We start from the raw sequence: 13607 nt of genomic DNA on the forward strand, positions 1-13607 counted from the left end.
CACTAGCTATGTGACTTTAGGGTAGTTAATCAATCTCTTTGCATCTCATATTTTTTCATATGCAATATTGAGATAATTATAGTAGCTTTTTTATATGTTGGAAAGTGGGATTAAAATGACTATTCATACATTGTACTTACAACCCTGCTGGCCCTAATGAATGCTCCATAAATGTTAGCTAAAAGATACGTGAATGTGACCGGCAAATAACAACCAAGAAATACAGTGAAGCAATACAGAAAAATAAGAGAGAAGGCAAAGAAGACCCATGGACAATGATAAATTCTTGAGAGTCTGGTAACTATACACTGTCCTTGAGTTAACCATCTCTTGTGTTGACTACACAATTCACAATGTCCCTTATAAGTAAACAAACAAGCAAAAAGAAGTAAACACAGAACAGATACTTAGGAGCAGCACAACTATTTTTGTGTGTGTAAAGATGGGACAGGGATTTCTTTCAGAAGGCTTCATAAATAAATAGGACACTGTATGATGTAATGAACAATGTCCTTAGAAAATACCCTTACAATGAGTGATGAGCTCTACAGGGCTGTTTATTTTTCAACAACCCTCAAACTAGGTCAATGGCATCACAATGAAGTTTGTTTAACTAAAAAGACAGCATTCTGCTACACGCCAAGTGGAAGAGGTTCTGGGTATGGAAGAGAGAGAATTGGAAGTGGGGGATTGATTTGCCTTCTCAGAGGAGAGAGAAGCTACTCAATGACTGGTGGAAGGGCCATCAGACTGGAAACGGTGAAAGTGAGTGTATCAATTGAGAAGTAAATCAACTGGTCATCATAACAAAATTTAAGGGTTTTAGGGATGCGTTAAATGTGGCTTGTAGAGAAAGGAATGGACACTGGCCAAAACCTAAATAAAGAATAGATTCATTTCTGAGCTCTTGACTTTTGTTAAGAAAGGACCAAGACACAAATTCTGCGTTGCTGTCTGACATTGGTCCCTACCTCCCAGCTTTCAACTTCAGACTGCGGGGCTTAGAGTTCAATCTGCAGTATGTTGAATGTTTGACAACTTTTGGGGGCTGAGGAAACTGTCAAAATAAATTGCCTTCATAATGCAAGAGGGAAGCCAAGCTCCGCATTCCTCTCGATACAGCAAATGTGCACACTCAGCTAGAAAAACAGCATTGTGCTTCAGCAGCCCACTGGATTAAGGAGATATATTGGTCATGGGTGAATTTCCAAGGACAGGCTTCAGAATTTCATCGCAGTTCTTTGGTATTTGCATATAAGTCAGTTTCATTTTCCTGGGGCAATGCCTTTATTATGGGCACATCTACATTTAATAAAGGAGTGAGCCATTCTAGTGCTAGTAATTTTTAGAATTACTGCCGAAATTGTTTCTTCCTTATCTTAGGTCAGTCACCTTTAATATTTAAATGCTGACGTTTAACATATGAGAGTTTAGCTGTTATCAATATCTTTCACTATTAAAATAGGTTTTGTGATCCATCCAGTATTAAAATCCCCATTTTTATTTTAAATTCTAGCACTCTGATAATGAAAGTAAAATAAGTTAGTGTGAATTTTACTTTAATTCCTAACTAATAAAGAGATTTCCTTCCACTTTTGACATATTTCTTTTGGGCCATTTTGTTCATTTTTTCAATAATAATCATCAGGGAAGGGAGGCAAAAGATTCGGTTTGTACTTTTCACTGATTTAATGTCACAGCAAGATATCCTACAACTTGAGCATGTCTCTGACTTTATGTCCTACTAAATACTTTCATGAGAAAATTTAAATTGTTATGTTAAAGGAAATAAAAATAATGACAACATAATGCTTAATCCTACCAATCTTAGAAAGCAATGTCCTTTTTATAGGCCACTTTATTTGCATGCATAAATTTGCATAATTCCAATTACGGTATACAGACTAATATTTGTGTTCTACTATTTTCACTCAATATTATATCATAAAATATCCACGATTTTACTTAGATGTCATCATTGCCATTTTAAAGCTTGCCTAGTATTTTGTCGTATTCAACATTTGTATCAGTAAACCATTCCAAAACTTAGTGGCTTAAAGTAAAACCATATATATAGTTCTCAGGACTGCGGGTCAGCAAGTGGAGCTGAGCTGAGCTGGATATTTCTTCTGGTCTCAGCTGGGCTCTCTCATGTGTCGGTAGTCAACTGCAGGTCACCTAGATGACTTTGCTTTGGGGACTTGGCTTGTTTTCAGCTAGAGCAATGGGAATGCCTGGGCCACAGGTTTTTCATTCTCCAGCACACTGACCATGGACCTGTTTACAAGGTGGCTGTCAGGGTTCCAATAGGAAAAACTAGGAGCTTGGGTTGGAATTGGACAAACTCATTTTCATGGTTTTCTGTTGGCTAAAAGCTAAGCCTGTGGCCAGCCCAGACTCTAGGGGTGAGAAAGTAAGTACAACTCCATTTTTTGATGTTGGAGTTGCAAAGTCACATTGCAAAGGGCATGACTGTAGGGAGGGATAGATACTTGTGGACATTTTTCAATATTAAATATTTCTATTGTAATTAATATTGCAGTGAACTTCATTTTACTTATAGCTTTTGTTTGTTTCTACTGTATAATGTCAGTAACATCAAAAAAAATTCAGGATAAATTCCTGGGAGTAGAATAATAAAGGAGAGGTAAGAATATCATTCTTATGATAACATTAAATGAATAGAGAGGTTTGAGTCATTTTTCTCAGTTTCAGCAACTGTTAATATTCTCACTTGCTTCAGTCTCATTCCTCCACCCCCTTCCCATTCTACCCTTTCTCCAAAACAAGTATAATATATAGTATACAGTGTTGCTATTGGAACTTAGGAAGTGCTCAATAACATTAGCTATTATTATTATTATTACTTTATTATAACATTATATTTTGCTTTCTATCACCAGACTTTCTGCAACTGTGCTACCTTCACTTGTTTTTGCTCTAGGATTGGTCTATCATCACAGTTTATTCATTAAAAGAAATTATTGTTATATTAATGGATATAGATTTAGATATCAGCCATTTACTGTTTAATTTCTATGTGACTAGACTTTGTTACATTCTATGTATATTAACTTAATTCTTTTGGAATCTGGCAAGCTAGGTATTTTCTTATCCCAATTTTATAGCTGAAAAACCTGAAGCTTAGGTTAAATAGCTTGCCCAAAGTCACACAGGATGCATGTGGTAGAGCTGGGATTTGAATCATGTTTATTTGAATCCAAAGACTATAGTCAAAAATACTCTGTGTTTGTCTTTCCTCTTAATGATACATATTTATATACAGATCCATTTAAATCTAATACAATGACTAGGTACACAGTAGGTACTAAATAAATAGGGACAGGATGATACTAAAGGAAACAGAGCAAACTTCTGGCTCAGAAACAAAAATCTTGCCTGGGATGTAGGCAAATAGGATTAGTAACATCTTCCAAAAAAGGAGGCAAGGCTTCAATGAATAGATTGTGATTCAGGAACATAGCTCACTTCACCAGAAAGGAAATTGACAAGGACAAGAGTAGGCCATAGGCTGGAAGACCCAGGTTACCAGGCAGATAACTCAGATTAGAACTTACAAATGGGGCCAAGGTAAATCTTGGCTATCAGGTCTAGGACACACATGCTGTCTAAATCATGAAACGATGGTCAGAATCCAGCATGAGATGGATGATTAAAGGGAGACTAGTCTCAATAAATCTTGGTGCTGATTCCAGTGGACCACAAACCTGGGGAGAGGCTCAGCCTCCTTGGTAGTGAGGAAGATTACAGCCAAGATATCCTGCAAGTTACCTAATGTACAAGACAAGATTTTTTTTCGTTATCCTCATCGTCTAGTGATTAATCATTTCACATTGAAACCTTCAGCAAATTTTAAAAGATGCAGAAAATCTCCTTTTTGAATTGCTGAGTAGCTTCCAGAAAAGTGGCTTTAGACAAAGCCATCATATGCCTCCAAACCTTGCAGTAATGATAGAACACATGCCGCTTAATGTAAACTCACAGCCCGGTGCTGAGCAGACATGATTAGGCTGTCATCTTCCCCAACAGCAGCAGCAGGAGAAAAACAAATAAGTAAAATCATCTTATTCATATTTATTAGGGGACTTTGCAATTGGCCTGATGCCCTGATGTAGTTGACCTTTTTTTTTTTTTTTTTTTTTTTTTTTTTGCGTTACGCGGGCCTCTCACTGTTGTGGCCTCTCCCATTGCGGAGCACAGGCTCCGGACACGCAGGCTCAGCGGCCATGGCTCACAGGCCCAGCCGCTCCGCGGCATGTGGGATCTTCCCGCACCGGGGCACGAACCCGTGTCCCCTGCATTGGCAGGCGGACTCTCAACCACTGCGCCACCAGGGAAGCCCCTATAGTTGACATTTTTGCTTGTTGTCTTGACCCATGAGCTGAGGACCAATTTAAATCAATCCATTCATAACCTACAAAAAAATCCTGACGTTTATAAGGTGATACCACCCCAGTGTTCCTGTTTCTTAGGGCTTCACCAAATGCTCATATTCATTAATTATTAAATTGGTCAGCATGCTTATTTTTTGTAAAATTTAAAAACATAATAATATGACTAAACTTATAGGCAAATAAAATTTTTAGAAAGTTCACTTGTTTGCCTTTTAATTCTGTTTGTGTACGATAACCCAGCATATGCTAATTTATGTATGCACAGTCATACACACACACATTGAAAAACATGCATATGTACCCATGCATATACACACGCACACTCCTGTCTGTGTTTTTCTGACCACTTAGTGGAAATCAGAGTCCAATGAGAACTCATCACAATCTCAAGTAAATTGAATGTACTCTGGCTGCCTTTTTATTTGTATTTTAGAAAAATCTGTGCCAGTGCCTTAATTCTCGGGTATGACCATTACGGAAAAGACTTTCCCAAAATATGCATATAATGATGTGCAAAAGGCAAGAAGGAGGGAGAACATGACTGAAACTATAAAATTATAGTAGGTACCCTGTCATTCTGGAGAGAAACAGACACACATTTGTTTAGAGAATTTTATAGAAAGGAAAGAGCTTGCTCTGCGTCCATCACCTTGATTCAAAGCCATTACTCCAGCTCCCGTGATTTGATTATGGAATACACCAGCAGATTGACAAGAAAACAGGTTAAAGTTCTATAACCTTCCTGCAAACAAACCCAGGCCGCCCTGCTCACCTGAGAGACAGGATTTAAGGCAAAAGAAGAACCCATTCTCCTAGTTTATCCAGATCTCAGCCTTCCTGTCCGGGACTGTCAAGGAGATGCCGATTTCTGCCAAAGTGCCTGCTCTCCAGGAGATACTGAGATTATGAACTGGCCAGAGAGGCTCAACTTATTTCTGTCATGAAACAATCAGTGTCAGCACGTGAAGAACTTACCTCATCGGAGGCAGAGGTGACATCTTGACACATCAGCTTGCCAGAGAGTGCAGGACCATGATAGCTCCTGGCTTTTGGCATCCTGGATTCATTTACTTCCCAAATCGGTAATGCAGCGAATTAACCTTGTCTGAGGAACTTTTGCTTATATTTGTAAGGGTCGATGGGTATAAAATAGATAATAAGCAAAGTATTTCTAAAACGTTTATCATCATCTCTCAACTTGCTTGTTACTAAACCTCTTCTACTAGAGAAATTTTGTACTATGAGAAATCTTGTGTCCGATGCCTGATGGGATAACATTGAATGTGGACACATTTCTAGACTCTAGGATGGATGGAGCATTTTTCTGTAAAATTGATGCTGACAGATAGCCTCCACAAAGGTACTGATGAGCTTTATACTTGTACCAACATCAGGTATGCAAAATCCATGCAAGAGATGGCTGCTTTTACTCGTGCTTCTAAATTAAGGTTATGTATATGCCACAGGTGCTCTGTAGCCTCTATAAGTCCCTTAGTTCCAATCACAGTGGAACAGCCTTTCTGTAAGTTAATGTTCCAAAATTTTAAGCTATGGAGATGCTGGACTTTCACCCCTTCACCCCTCCATTTTAACTACTCAGACACCTGCATGTATTTGTATTGCCTTTTTCATTCTTCTTCTTTGCCAACCATGGAAAAAACCCAATTAGATTTTGATAGGATAAAGTGAAAGCTAGAGGAGATTGTTTTTTCACCTTTTTTTTTCTTAATTGGAGGATAGTTGCTTTACAATGTTGTGTTAATTTCTGCTGTACAGCAAAGTGAATCAGTTATACATATATCCACTCTTTTTTAGCTTTTCTTCCCATTTAGTTCACCAGAGATCCCTGAGTAGAGTTCACTGTGCCATACAGTAGGTTCTCATTAGTTATCTATTTTATACATAGTAGTGTATCTGTATCAATCCCAATCTCCCGATTCGTCCCATCCCCCCTTCCCTGCTGGTAACCACAAGTCTGTTCTCTACATCTGCGACTCGACTCTTATTTCTGCCTTGCAAACAAGTTCGTCTGTACCATAACAATTGGTATTTTATCTGAAGGAAGTGGAAGTTCAGAAAGAGTGGTGGTTACTAATTCCGATATGTTGACAGAAAGCAGCATTAATAATTCCCTCCCCCAGGCCAGGCACGCTGCTGTGTGCATCCAAATTTTGTAATTCACTGGCATCTCATAAAAACCTTGTGAGACAATTAATGATGAGTTTTATTACCTACAGCTTCAAGGAGGCAGAATGGAGGGGTTGTGAAGAGTGTGTAAGGGCTTTGGAAATAGCTTGCTTGCTCAAATCATGATGCTCCCTCTTACTAGCTGTGTGACTTGAGACCCTTCAATTTCTTCATTTATAGAATGTAGATAATAATAGCACCTTCCTCCTATATTGATGATGAGGATTAAATGAATTAAGACATAAATATATTAGTATAATGCCCAGCACAGTGGTTCTCAAAGTGGTCCCCAGACCATCAGCATCTGTATCTCTGAGAACCTTTTAGAAATGTACATTCTTGGATCCCAACATAGGTATCCTGAATCAGAAACCCTGGGGGTGAGTCTTATTAATATGTGTTTTCACAAGCTCTCCAGGTTATTCTGTTGCTTGCTAACATTTAAAAACCACTGGAATAGGACACTGTAAGTACACAAATGCTAATGAGAAAGAATGCTCCCTTTTACGAAAGAAACCAGTTCTGACCTTGTATATTCAGTATTGAAACTTTCCGAACATTTGGATTAATATCAAGTGGTGAAGAGTCAAGAAGAGATGAAATATTGACATTCAGTCCTGTACAAAGATATTTTTAATAATGGGGTGATAAAACTTGCAAACAGTAATAGTGAAAAGTTGAGCACAGCATTATACACATCAAAGACTGTAGATATTCACCACGTGTGGGCTAATTTTTTGTCCTCAGGTATATCAGGGATGATAACAAAAGCTAAAATTTAGCTTAAGCTCTAAGAGTACAGTTTAGGAATAAAATCTCAGTTCCACTATTTATCATCTTACTGAGACTGGATAAGTTATTTACCTTCTCTTTTTCTTCATTTACTCTTTTGCAAGATGAGAACGATAATCATACATAATAGTTTGTTGTGAGAATTAAATGTAAAGTGGAAACTACAGTTCTCAAAAAAAATCAGTTCTCGAGAAATACTAGTTATTGGGACTTCCCTGGTGGCGCAGTGGTTAAGTAAGAACCCACCTGCTAATGCAGGGGACATGGGTTTGAGACCTGGTCCGGGAAGATGCCACGTGCCACAGAGCAACTAAGCCCATGTGCCACAACTACTGAGCCCACGTGCCACAACTACTGAAGCCCACACACCTAGAGCCCATGCTCCACAGCAGAGGAAGGCACCACAATGCCTGCTCACCGCAACGAAGAGGAGCCCCCACTTGCCGCAACTAGAGAAAGCCCACCTGCAGCAACAAAGGCCCAACACAGCCAAAAATAAATAAATAAATATAAAAACATTTGAATATAAATATATAAAACAGTTATGTATATTTTAAGAAAAGAAATATTAGTTATTATTAAGCATGAGTTTGTGCTCTATATGAAATCATTTAATCCTCTCAGTAACCACACACAGTAAGCACTATTCTTATGGTCCTCCTCTTGTGGATAAGGAATTGGAGAGTCAGAGATTGAAAAACAAGCCATACCTCTCTCAGCTATTATGTGCTAGAGCCAGGATTCAAACTGTAGGATCTAATTCCAGAGCCATCCACTGAAATAAAGAAGGGCAGTTAGTTGTTGGTGTTTCTGACTTCCCCTAGAGCAGTAAAGAAAATAATTAGGTCAAGAAGAAACCTGAGAAAGATAAGCTCTGAGGCACTGGTCAAGGTTCTCCAGGAGGAGAAGATGGCATTGCTTTTTGTCTTTGATACATCCTGTCATGGTGGAGGAAGAATTAGAGACCATTATCTCAAACATTGATCTTAAAAAAATAAACAATGTTGGAGGAGAAAGGAACACCCTAAAGTTGAGGCAAGTATTCCCTTCCTTGTCCTTATTCTTAAAGAGATGAATTAAAGAGGTTACTTTGGATTAGGCTTAAGAGCTGCAGTGAGGACAAATTATGTTGTGGGAAGGGTTTGACAAGCCATTTGATTCCTTTAGCAAATCCCCTTCCCCTTTTAAAATATTTTTTTAAGTACCAGGATACAGGTACAATATAAAAGAGAAGATATTTTGAGACCGCAGGGGAGACTTGCCGATATTTTGGGTTTGTCACTTGATTAAATCATAGCTCAGAGTCCTTGAGGCCTCACAAGAATATACAATGGGAAAAAGACAGTCTCTTCAGCAAGTGTTATTGGGAAAGTTGGACAGCCACATGTAAAGCAATGAAGTTAGAACAACCCATACATAAAAATAAACTCAAAATGGCTTAAAGTCTTAAACATGAGACATGATACCATAAAACTCCCAGAAGTGATCATGGGCAAGACTTTCTCTGAGATAAATCATACCAATGTTTTCTTAGGTCAGTCCCCCAAGGCAATAGAAATAAAAACAAAAATAAACAAATGGGACCTAATCAAACTTACAAGCTTTTGTACAGCAAAGGAAACCATAAACAAAATGAAAAGACAGCCTACATAATGGGAGAAAATATGTCAATGATGTGACCAGTAAGGGCTTAAGTTCCAAATATACAAACAGCTCATACAAGTCAACAACAAAAAAACAAACAACCTAATCAAAAAATGAGCAGAAAACCTAACTAGACATTTCTCCAAAGAAGAAATACAAATGGCCAATAGGCACATGAAAAGATGCTTAACATCACTAATTATTAGGGAAATGCAAATCAAAACTACAATGAGGTACCACTTCACAGCGGTCAGAATGGCCATCATTAAAAAGTCTACAAATAACAAATGTTGGAGAGGGTGTGGAGAAAAGGGAACCCCTCCTACACTGTTGGTGGGAATGTAAGCTGGTACAGCCACTATGGAAAACAATATGGAGGTTCCTCGTAAAACTAAAAATAGAATTACCATGTAATCCAGCAACCCCACTCCTGGGCATATATCCAGACAGAACTCTAATTCAAAAACATACATGCACCCCTATGTTTATAGCAGCATTATTCACAATAGCCAAGACATGGAAGCAGCCTAAATGTACACCCACAGATGAATGGATAAAGAAGATGTGGCATATATATGCAGTGGAATACTATCAGCCGTAAAAAAGAATGAAATAATGCCACTGCAGCAACATGGGTGCAACTAGAGATTATCATACTAAGTGAAGTCAGTCAGAAAGAGAAAGACAAATACCGTATGATATCACTTACATGTGGAATCTAAAATATGGCACAAATGAACTTTTATGAAACAGAAACAGACTCACATGGAGAACAGACTTGTGGTTGCCAAGGGGGCTGGGTGGGAGAGGGATGGAATGGGAATTTGGGGTTAGCAGATGCAAACTATTATATATAGAATGGATAAACAACAAGATCCTACTGTATAGCACAGAGTACAATATTCAGTATCCTATGATAGACCATAATGGAAAAGAATATTTTTTTAAAAAGAATGTATATATATGTATAACTGAATCACTTTGCTGTACAGCAGAAATTAACACAACATTGTAAATCAACTATACTTCAATAAGAAATAAAAAATAAACAAAAACAAAGCAAACCAAAACCAAAACCAGAAAAAGAAAAAAAAGTCCTTGAGGCCTCAAAGTTGTGACCCTGAGGCCAAAGCAATGTGGATTTCCTTCTGACTTTGCTTGTGGTTCTGAATAAAGCGTCTGTGATTTTTCTATAGCATATATATATAAACCATCTCTATCGTGACAGTTTCTCCCACTTCATGATTATATAAAATGCTTGATTCAAGATTATATGGACTTGCTTTAAAAAGAACATATGAGGGCATGAAGCTGTTATTTTAGTAGTTGAAATCCATCATTAAATGTAATCCTCACCAGTGTTTTCTGAATTTGAGTTTGATGGTGAATGTGGGTATGCCGATTTTTCCAAGCAGCACCTCAAGCATTAAGTATATCAGACATCCAGTAAACACATTTTCTATTATTCTTGATAGGTTGTTAGGTTTTACGTAAATCAACCATCATAATGACCTGGGTTATTGTGGAATACAAGAAAGGTTCACTTCACATTTAGAATACATGTTTCCAGTGGAAATATTGAGAATCTTTTAAAAGGAGGACATTTTCTGTCAAGAGTCAATAATTCAGACAAAAGGTAAAGCTTTATAATTAGCAATATAATAATGATTTTATGAAAATGACATTTTATTACCTTCACCCACACATAATACACAATTTAATGGACAGTAGTACAATTGACAAGTGGATTTCTTTTCTTTGGCCTCTCCCATTGCGGAGCACAGGCTCTGGACGCGCAGGCTCAGCGGCCATGGCTCACGGGCCGATCCATGTTGGATCTTCCCGGACCGGGGCACGAACCCGCGTCCCCTGCATCGGCAGGCGGACTCTCAACCACTGCGCCACCAGGGAAGCCCCGACAAGTGGATTTCTTAATGGACCTACTATCTGAGACTGTCTTAAAGAATAATTCTGACTGAAGTGCCTCCTAAAATTCAGACTTTGGGGGAAAGATGAACAAAGAGAGATACTTCTCTGCCTTTATATGAGATAATAGCACTAAAGAGAGAATCTGGATGGTAATCAAGTAGGGACGCCTTGTTTGTAGATTATAAAGCAGTGCCAGCCCCCCAACCCTTAATTATGGTAAGGCTCTACATGAAAGAATGGGTAAATAGGTAAGAATTTGGCTATATCAAGTAAAGCTCAGACAAGTACTACAAGAGTAAGTGAAAAATGAGGGTGCAGACATCAGCTTGTCTGTTGTGATGGTTACATGGTTTAGAGGCTGAGGGTGGGGCTAGGAGAGAAGAGGCTTGGAGGATCCAGACACAATATAATGATACATTTGTTGTACTTGATAAGAATCACTTGTAACTAGCCCATTAATTCTTATCAGGAAACATTTTATTCTCAAGTGTTATGTTGAGCATTTGCCCTGAAATTATGTTTGTACTCTTAATTGGCTTAGAGAGTGCTTTTTTTCTTTTTTTCTCATCCCATAAAGGTAAACTTAAGTTTCTCAGTGACATAATCAAACCTTCTCATTTAAGTGTCCTTCAAATTAATGAATTTGATATATTCTGTGGATTCTTTTTTAGCTTCTGTTTTAGAAGTACAACATAATTACTCTCTAAAAAAACCATAAATGACATATTTTAATTAGTATGCCAATTTATATTTGAAGATATATTGCTATAGCTGTTTTAAAAACACTAAATTTTTTTTACAGTTTTATAAGAAAAAGTCCAATAGCAAAACTATTCAAGAATTCATATTAAATGCTACCAATTAAGTAACTGCAATGAGAGGTGTTTATTAATATTATTCTCTGATGTATTCATTACTTTCACTACAGAAATATGAGAAATAGCATTAAAAAGAACATTTATAAACCAAATGATGACTTAAAACAAAAGCAGTATGGGCTTCCTTGGTGGCGCAGTGGTTGAGAGTCCGCCTGCCCGTGCAGGGGACACGGGTTCGTGCCCCGGTCCGGGAGGATCCCACATGCCGGAGCGGCTGGGCCCATGAGCCATGGCCGCTGAGCCTGTGCATCTGGAGCCTGTGCTCCACAACGGGAGAGGCCACAACAGTGAGAGGCCCGCGTACTGCAAAAAAACAAAAAAAAACCAAAAAAACAAAAAACAAAAGCAGTAGACGCTGAGCAGTAGATTGAGAGGAATGGATCGCAGTATAATATGGCATGTAGCAGCATGGACTTCTGAGTCATGTAGCCCCAGACACTATCTCTTACTAGTTAGATGACATTAAACAGTTTTCTTAACTTTCCTGAGCCTCAGTTTTTTCATAGATAAATTCTTAGGAGGCTGAGATAATCAACAGAAATTACATGTATAAAATACTTAGCACAGTGCTTGATGCCAGATAAACACTTAATAATACACTTTAACCATTAGTATTATTAAACGTCACAACTGTACGTGGCAAGCTGCTGCCATGGCTCTGCCCCACTCCTCACCTCCATATTTCCAAACACACACACACACACATACACACACACTTATAATAAGAAGAATGGAAAAAATATAGTAACAGAGTATAATAAAATTAAGAAGAGAAAGTCCTGGACCAAGAACCCAAGGTCCTAGGTTGATACTTAAGTTCTGTCACTGAGTTGCTGAGTCACATTGGATAAAAAATTTTCTCTCTCTGGTCTTCAGTTTCCTTGCAGTTAAGATGAAAATTTTGGGCTCCCTGTATTTCTTGATTGAATGTTGCAAAAAAAGGTGAAATGATAACAATACTACCTCCAAATGACACAACAAAGGACAAGCAGCCCTGCAATCATTCTTTCATTTGGTGCTTCATGAAACGAAAGATAAGTCTCTTTTTTTTGTATTATTATCATTTCATTTTTTAAAACTCTTCTTTCTTACTTCATCTTAATAGGTTTGTTCCAAACTGTGTCTTGTATTTGTATTCGCCTTCCTGACACAATCCTCTGAATTACTTTTTGAAGTTGGACAAGCTTTTTCTGCACAAGTCTCTTTACAATGAGAAGCTGTTTCTCTGTTTGTAAATTTCCAACACAATTCCTCCATATGTAGATAAGCCATAGTTGCCCCTCAGTCTGGATTGCTGCTTCAGTTATCTGAATAACTCTTGATCTTCCCAAGCAAAGCTGTTGAGTCTCTGTGCCTTCACTGAAGGTATTTCTTACTGACTTCCTTGGATTCATTACACCTTACTGTATAGGTTTTAATTCAAGAAATATTTATTGAAAAGCTACTGTATGTACTAAACACTGAGAACAGAAACAAAAATAAATGAGATATATACCTTTGTTCCTAGAAAGCTTATAGTCTAATGAGCAGACAGGAACATAAACAGATAAATTAAACACAATCAATTGAGTATGTGGGTGGCAATATGTATAAGATACAATGGGAGCTGGCATAAGGTAACTCTACATTTAACATTCTAAGAAACTGCCAAACTGTTTTCCAAAATGGCTCTAACCATTTTACATTCTCATCTGCAGTATATGAGGGTTACAGTTTCTCCACAACCTTGACAACATTTTTTGTCTGTCTTTTTGGTTATAGC

The sequence above is a fragment of the Delphinapterus leucas genome, chromosome 7, assembly GCF_059928025.1.
Source record: "Delphinapterus leucas isolate spDelLeu-1000000601 "Yukka" chromosome 7, BTC_Dleu_Yukka2, whole genome shotgun sequence".
NCBI lineage: Eukaryota > Metazoa > Chordata > Mammalia > Artiodactyla > Monodontidae > Delphinapterus > Delphinapterus leucas.